This window comes from Nyctereutes procyonoides, unplaced genomic scaffold (assembly GCF_905146905.1).
Source record: "Nyctereutes procyonoides isolate TBG_1078 unplaced genomic scaffold, NYPRO_anot_genome, whole genome shotgun sequence".
Classification (NCBI taxonomy): domain Eukaryota; kingdom Metazoa; phylum Chordata; class Mammalia; order Carnivora; family Canidae; genus Nyctereutes; species Nyctereutes procyonoides.
Genome location: NW_026575025.1, coordinates 9,204,330 through 9,212,761, shown reverse-complemented (window position 1 = coordinate 9,212,761; position 8,432 = coordinate 9,204,330).

The following is an 8,432-nucleotide window of genomic DNA, read 5'->3' as shown; positions in this document are numbered from 1 at the left end:
ATCTAAAATACATAAAGAACTTATAAAACTCAATGCCAAAAAAAAAAAAACAACCCTCAATGCCAAAAAACAAACAATCCAATTAAAAATGGGCAGAAGACATGAGTAGACTTTTTTCCAAAGAAAACATACAGGGCAGCCCCAGTGGCCCAGCGGTTTAGCGCCACCTTCACACTTTCAGTGTGATCCTGGAGACCCTAGATGGAGTCCCATGTCCAGCTCCCTGCATGGAGACTGCTTCTCCCTCTGCCTGTGTTTCTGCCTCTCTCTCTCTCTCTCTCTCTGTCATGAATAGATAAATAAAATTATTATTTTTTATTTTTTTAATTTTTTTAAAAAAATTATTTGATAGTCACACACACACACACACACACACACACACAGAGAGAGAGAGAGAGAGGCAGAGACACAGGCAAAGGGAAAAGCAGGCTCCATGCACCGGGAGCCCGACGTGGGATTTGATCCCAGGTCTCCAGGATCGCGCCCTGGGCCAAAGGCAGGCGCCAAACCGCTGCACCACCCAGGGATCCCAAGATAAATAAAATAAAATAAAAAAAAAGGAAAACATACAAATGGGCAAGAGTCAAATGAAAAGATGAAAAGATGGTCAACATCACTCATCATTAGAGAAATAGAAATCAAAACAAAATGATATATCACTTCACACCTTATCGGAATGGCTAAATTAAAAAACACAAGAAAAACAAATGTTGGTGAGCATATGGAGAAGAAGAAATCCTTGTGTATTGTTGGTGGGAATGAAAGTTGGTGCAGCCACTGTGAAAAACACTATGGAGATTTCTCAAAAAATTAAAAATAGAATTGTCATATGATCCAGTGATGCCATACCTGTGTATTTACCCAAAGAAAATGAAAACACTACTTTGAGAAGATATATGCACCTCTGTGTTTATTGCAACATTATTTACAATAGCCAAGATATGGAAGCGACCCAAGTGTCTGTCCATAGATGAACGGGTAAGAAAACATGGTATACACATACAATGGAATATTACTTGGCCATAAAAAGAATGAAATCTTGCCATTTGCAACAACATGGATGGATATAGAAACTACAGTGCTAAGTAAAGTAAGTCAGTCAGAGAAAGACAAATACCATGTGATTTCACTCATACGTGGAATTTAAGAAACGAAACAAGTGAACAAAGAAAAAAGAGACAAAAAAAAAAAAAACAGACTCTTAAATATAGAGAAAAAACTGCGTTTGCCAGAAAGAGGTGGGTGGGGGGATGGATGAAATAAGTGAAGGGGATTGAGAGTCCACTTCTCTTGATGAGCACTGAGTAATGCATAGAATTATTGAATCATTATATTGTACATCTGAAACTAATATAACAATGTGTGCAAATAAATAAATAAATAAATAAATAAATAAATAAATAAATAAAAATATTTCCCCCGGGGAACCTCAGTGGCCCACAGTCAGTAGAATATGATCTCGGGGTCATGAGTTTAAGCCCCATTGGGCACAGGGTTTATTAAAAAAAAAAAAAAAACAAAACTTCCCCAAAGTAACTAAGGACTCAGCAAACCCATAGGTTCGCTGAGGAACTTAACATAGTTATTCAAACTCCCCAGCCTAGCTTCTTAGATTTGTATCATTAGTCCACAAGCTTGTTGGTGAAGATCAGACCCAACATTGGATGAAACCTGCCCAGTGGAAAATCCCAAAAGGGATTTAGAGAAACAGACCCCTAACTTCTGGCAAGATGCTAGAATACTCACTGGAAATTTCCAAGCCATTACAGTAGCTTTTCCTAAGCCTGTTGATTGGAACAAAATTCAGACTTGAACACAAAAACCTGATGAACCTGTTCATAACTATGGCAATTGGCTGCAGATTGTTTTCAGGGAAAATTCTGGTCTTCTTTGGCTGTTGAGTTCACTTGGGTAGCTTTTTATTCTATTTATTAATGGGCTGAACTGGGATTATTCTCTTCTCTTTAAAAGGACCAGGATGGAAAGGGAAACTATGTCCACTCCAGCTCTAATTAATTTAGCAGAGCAGCTTGACTGCACTATGGATGATTTGACCCAAAAGGAAGACCAAGAAATCCTTAATTTTCAGCTTCAACAAATGGAGGCCCCTAAACAAAACCAAAGTAGTGGTGTCTGCCACTATTGCCGAGAGTCAGGACACTTGGAGAAAGGACAGCTATAAGCTGAAGTACTCCAGATGCTTCAGCCAGCCTTTCCAGTGTCCTAATCCTTGATCACAGGATCTAAGGTACTCCCCATCCTTCCTCTTAATCAGCTCAGGGAAACATCTTTTCAGATTGGGAAATGGCTCTTTCTATTCTTATTGACATTAGAGCTATACTCTCGGTGTTCAATCTTGCTGCTGTAAAGCGGCCCCTGCCTTGGAGTATTAAAATTACTCAAATAATGGGAGTCTGTGCTAAACCTTAGCACGTGGGACGCCTGGGAGGCTCAGCAGTTGAGCGTTTGCCTTTGGCTCAGGGTGTGATCCCGGTCCTGGTATTGAGTCCTGCATCGGGCTCCCTACCAGGAGCATGCCTCTGCCTATGCCTCTGCTTCTCTCTGTGTGTGTCTCTCATAAATAAATAAATAAATAAATAAATAAATAAATAAATAAATAAATAAATAAACAAATAAATAATCTTAGCACATTTCTGTTTCTAAACTGATTCTCTTCTGTTTAGATCCTCTAAGAGACACCCACCCCTCTGGCCTTAGTTCCTCCACCCCAATTCACTTATTAGGACAAGATTTCTTAGAAAATAATAATGCTAGATTATCCTTCTCCCAAAGGGGGAAACAATTCTAGAGTTTGACAGTAGCAATCAAAGTAGCCAATTGGTGAGTCAAATGACCCTTCAACATCTCTTATTTGCTCCATCTCTGACGGCACTGGGGCTAAGTTCCGGGACATTAGTCAGTTACCATCTCCTCGTGGGCCAAGCCTTCAACTGATACTGGCAAAATCCACAGTGCATCTCCATTAAAATTCTGATAGATCCCTCAAAACCTCTCCCCAGAATGAATCAATCCTATACATTAAAAAAAAATCCCTTCAAGGAGCCAGGCCCATAAATAAAATATTATAAGGCTCAGGGCTTCAAAAATCCCCTGCTCTCGTCCCTATAATACTCCTGTACTCTTGCTGTACCTGAGAAAAAAACCCAGTGGCCAAGGATGGAAGTTTGTCCAAGACTCTAAGCCATAAATGGATTCCTCACCACCCTGTTGTTCCTAATCCCCGCACTTTAGTGGCTCCTGTGCCCACTGAAAGCAAATTTTTCACTGTGATCAATTGATGTAGCACTTAGCATCCCTGTGGATAAGGCCAGCCAATATCTTTTTGCCTTCACTCGGGGAGGAGAATAATACACCTGGACAGTAATGCCCCAGGGTATCACAGAACGTCCTTACTTTTCACAGAACTTAAAGGCTGATTTGGATGATAGAAAGTTTTCTGGACTCTCTACTTGGTTATAACAGGTACATGACTTGCTTCTCTGCTCTCCACAAACCTATTCAAAGGAAGACAGCATCTACCAGTTAAGACTTTAAGCCAAAATAGACATACATTCTCCAAAAATAAATTGCAGTTTGCTCCAACCCAGGTTCAATATTATGGCACCTGATCTTGGAGCCGGGACTACATTTAGATCCAGATAGGCTTCATGGCATCCTGAATTCCCCCAAATTTAAAACTAAGCACCAGTTACAAGATTTTTTCAGACTCGCTGGCTATTGTTGAAATCACATTCCAAACTTCTTATTGCCCAGCCCCTATGTGTTTTACAAAAAAAAAAAAAAAGGAAAACCCAATTCTATTGTTTGGAAAGATCAGGATGACACAGCTTTTGAAACTTTAAAGATAATTTTTTTAATTAACTAATTTTTTTTTTAGTAATCTCTACACCCATCATGGAGCTCAAACTCAAAATGCTGAGATCAAGAGTCACATGCTCTTCCGACTGAGCCAGCCAGGTGCTCCTAAAGTAAAATTTAATAAACCCCCTGCCCTTGGCCATTCTGATTATCAGCTTCCTGCCTTCCCCTTTGTATGTGAGAAGGAAGGGAATGCTCTCAGAGTGCTCATCCAAAAATATGGGACAACCATTGACCCATTGGCTCATAGGGTATGGTAGCCAATGATGGATTCTGGGGCTTGAGGATATGCCCTTACCTCAGAGCCATTCCTGCCACTGTCCTTTTTGTTAAAGTCACTGCAGAAATAGTCACAGGGTCCCCCTAACTGTCCTATGCTCCCTGCAGCCTAAGCCCTCTGATTCTCCTCACACTCAACACCTAGCAGTCACCTCACCTGCTATGAAACCATTCTGCTAACTGTTCCTCACATAGGTTTTTCTTGCTGCAATAACCTTAACCCTGCTACTCTTCCCCTTTTCACTGAGGAGACCCCCTCACCACTGCTTGATGCTGTCAGATCCCCCTTTGACTCCCCATGACAATTGACAAGAACCTCCTCAAACCAGTGCAGAGTTGTTCATGGTTTATGGATGGTTCTTATTTAAAGGATGAAAAGAGAAAACACTGGGCTATTATAACTCTTTCTGAAGTCATCGGGGCAGCACTTTTGTCTTTGGCCACTTCAGTCCTACAGGCTGGGTTATACACCCTTCCTCTGGCTTGTATGTTGGTCACGGGTAAAACCGCAAGCATCTACACAAACAGCTGGTATGTTTTGGCGTTGCTCATGACTTTGGAATGTTATGGAAACAATGAGGTATCCTTACCTCCAGTGGGGATAAAATGTTAAATGGCTCCTATGTCCAAAATGTATTAGATGCCACACACCTGCAGCTGCTCTGTTATTAAGGTTCCTGGGCACTCCACACCCAACCTCCCAGAGGCCAGAGGAAACCACATTGCTGATGTTTCTACCAGAAATGCTCAAGGAAACCAAGAGCTCAACCTCTGTCATGGTCCAAAGGGATGCTCTTCCAAATGACAGTATAGAAAAAATTTGATACTAGATGCCCAACAATTGGCCCCAGAGAGGGGAAAACAATATTGGAAATGTAATAATTGTTGGTATGATAAAAAGAGAGGACTTTGGTTTCAGCCAAATGTAATCCAGTCCTGCCAGAGACTAAAATTCCCATCGCTAACCATTGTACATGCATTAGATAATTGGTCTACTGATAATATGACACCCTGTAAAAATCAACACTGGTAGGGAAATATTAATAATGCCACATGCTGGGGTGCCTGGGGCGTTCAGTCAGTTAAGCATCTGCCTTTGACTCAGGTCATGATCCCGGGAGCCTTGCCCTGGGCTTCCTGCTCAGTGGAGACTGCTTCTCCCTCTGACCCTCCCTCTCTTGCTCTCTCTCTTTCTTTTATAAATAAATAAATAAATAAATAAATAAATAAATAAATAACATCTTTTAAAAAAGTAACATCACACACCAAAAAATGCCCATCTTGCTTGTCCCACCTATCCAAAATACAATGAGAAGCCCATCCATACTGCCCCTGCGCATTTAAAATTGCCCAATGGACTATTTGAGGTTTGGCAAATGGATTTTATTCGGCTTGCCCCATCTCATGGATATAAATATGTTTCAATTGTGGGTTGCATGTTTTCTCACTGGACTGAAGCTTTCATTGTAGGCAAGCCATGGCCTCTTTTGTGGCTAAAATCCTATTTTAGAAAGGTTATTCCTACCTGGGGGAGCTCCTCCGATGCTTCATAGTGGTCGGGGGAACTTACTTCACTGGGCAGGTGTTCTGATAGCTTTGTACTGTTCGACCAGTCCTATAGCACTTTCACCGTGCTTATCATCCTCAGATCTCAGGGCTAGTCAACACACTGAGACATAGTTAAGACTCAACTGGCAAAATTTGTAAAAGCCTTTCCAATACCTCAGCCCAAAGCATTGCCTTTGGTCCTTCAAAGTCTCAAATCTGTCCTTCTTGAAACTCATGGACTTTCACCCTTTGAAATAGTACCAAGGATGTTTAATGCACTTGACCCCTGCCTCCTTTGATCCACAGCTCTTAAAAGGAGATATACTTCAATAAAGGTCTAATTGCTTCTATTGAAAAAAAAAAAAAACACACTTTGGTAGAACTTATTTACAGCATGTTCCCAGGAGACAAAGATATTAAGCCTCACACCTTGCAACAGACAGTTTTTTTTTCCTCCATTGGAAAAGACACCTCCAAGATTCTCTTCAAACTCTCTGGGGGAGGGATTGGGGTGGGGAAAGACCCTACCATGTACCATTAGCTAGCCTTGATGTCACTAACTTCAGGGAATCAACTCTTGGATTCATATATAACATCTAAAGAAAGTACCAAAGCTCAGTTGGGCCTGCACATGGATTGGTGAGCTGAAAGCAAAGACTTCCAGTATTTGAAGCAGACCTGGTGGATACAGCTTTCCCAAGGTGAGTGGGCCAGGCCTGTGTGTCCTTGTCTCACTATTATTTCTTTTTTTTTTTTTAAAGATTTTATTTATTTATTCATGAGAGACACACAGAGAGAGAGAGGCAGAGAGAGAGAGACAGAGAGAGAGAGAGAAGCAAGCTCCATGCAGGGAACCCAATGCAGGACTCCATCCGGAGTCTCCAGTATCACACCCTGGGCCTAAGGCAGGTGCCAAACTGCTGAGCCACCCAGGTGTCCCTCACTATTGTTTCTTACTCTATTTTCTCCCTCTTTTCCTCAGACAGATAAGGCTCTCATCCACATTTCCCAGTCATTGTAAAAAGGTGAAATTGTTAGATTTGTCCCCAGAAACCTTGATATGTGTGTATGTATATATAAATATATATTTGCATATTTGTATATATGTATGTATATATATGTCATATATATGTATATATACACTACAGGGTGACCAGTATAAATAGAGCTGTTTATAAGTTTACTGACATACCCATACATCTAGGTAATCTTTGTATCTAAGTCTTGGGTGAAGGGTGCTAACACTTCTATACTGGCCAATGGGTTGACGCATGCTAGTACATATGAGGGAGCACTCTGCATGTCCCCTGGCTACTCTAAATGTGGAGGTTTTGACAATGATGTCTATGCTAGGGCAACTTATTGTCCCAGCTGGAGGGTAAAAGGGCTATGTGCTCTTACTGTGTTTACCATTCTATTTTCTTTCCACAACAAATCAGAAGCCTCTCACTGGTCTACCCCCATTGGTTCTCCACAGCTGCCTGGAATGGGAGTTCCCAGGAGATGGACGTGATTCTAGAACTGCCTCCACAGGAAGAACTTTTCTCCCCAGGGTCAAAATAAGTGCCAATGAAAACATGATTAGAAATCTCTCCCTAACATCAAGAGGGCAGGCCAATTCCACAGCCCAAAGAGCCACAGCCCCAACTCAATTTGTTTGCCTAAAGTAATTGGAGACAATTGCACAATCCTGGATTATTTAGTTGTGTCTGTGTGATAGCATACAGCACGTCTAGCTACATGCGGATAAACTCAGATGAAGTGAAACCCGATTGCACAAAATTACAGAACAAGCACATTGGCTAAAGTAAATTTCACTTGATTCTCTGTGGTCCTTTCATGTGTTCATTAGCTACCTTCAGGCTTAGGATAGTGGCTCAGAACCATCATTACAATCTAGAATTGTCATGTTTGCCTTTAATTATATTTTGTATCACTTAATTATACTTTGTATAATTTAACTATGCTCTGTATAATTACTTTTAAGTTCTGTAGCTATGGCTTGTCAAATCATTGTAGAAACATGTACCCAATAAGGTGGTGCTGTTCAACACTTTGAGATGATTCACAATGTGCAGGACCTTGAAAAGATTAAGACTTTAGATGGGAAGTCCCGAGTGCTCCGTCTTACCATTCCTTGTTACTTGAATGCAGCCTCAGGGGTTTTGGATATGTGTACTTTCCCTCCAATGTGGGACGTGACACCCAAGAAAGGCCCTTCCTGGCACCAAAGGACAAAAGTCGCTGAATTTTGGAAAACCGGACTCTTGATCAGGGATGCTTGGGGCCAGGTGGGGGGGAAGATCTTGATCAAAAGGGATAAATGTAAACCTGAATAAAGAAAACCTCGTTTAAAATGCGGTGGGGGCTGGGGGGGTGTCTCACTTAGGACCGCTCCCGGGGTCAGCTGTGGACAACAGTGGGAAGACTCCCATTCTACTACCCCAGCAGGAGGAAAATAGAGATTTTCTCCCCCTTTGCCAATAAGCCCAGCCAATGAGAAACTGTCACAACTCAGCCAACTCACCACCTCCCTCCTTCCAGTAGACCTTTCAAAGCAGCCGCCCCTACTCCCTCCTTTTTCTCCGGTGGTGTTTCTGTCTAACCCGCTGGCGTCGCCCAGGGTTTCACCACACCTTGCTTCTCCAATAATGCTGCTTTGCTATTCCTGAATAAACCCATTTTGCTGGTAAAATAATTGCCTGTTCTGTTGTGAAGGTGGACAA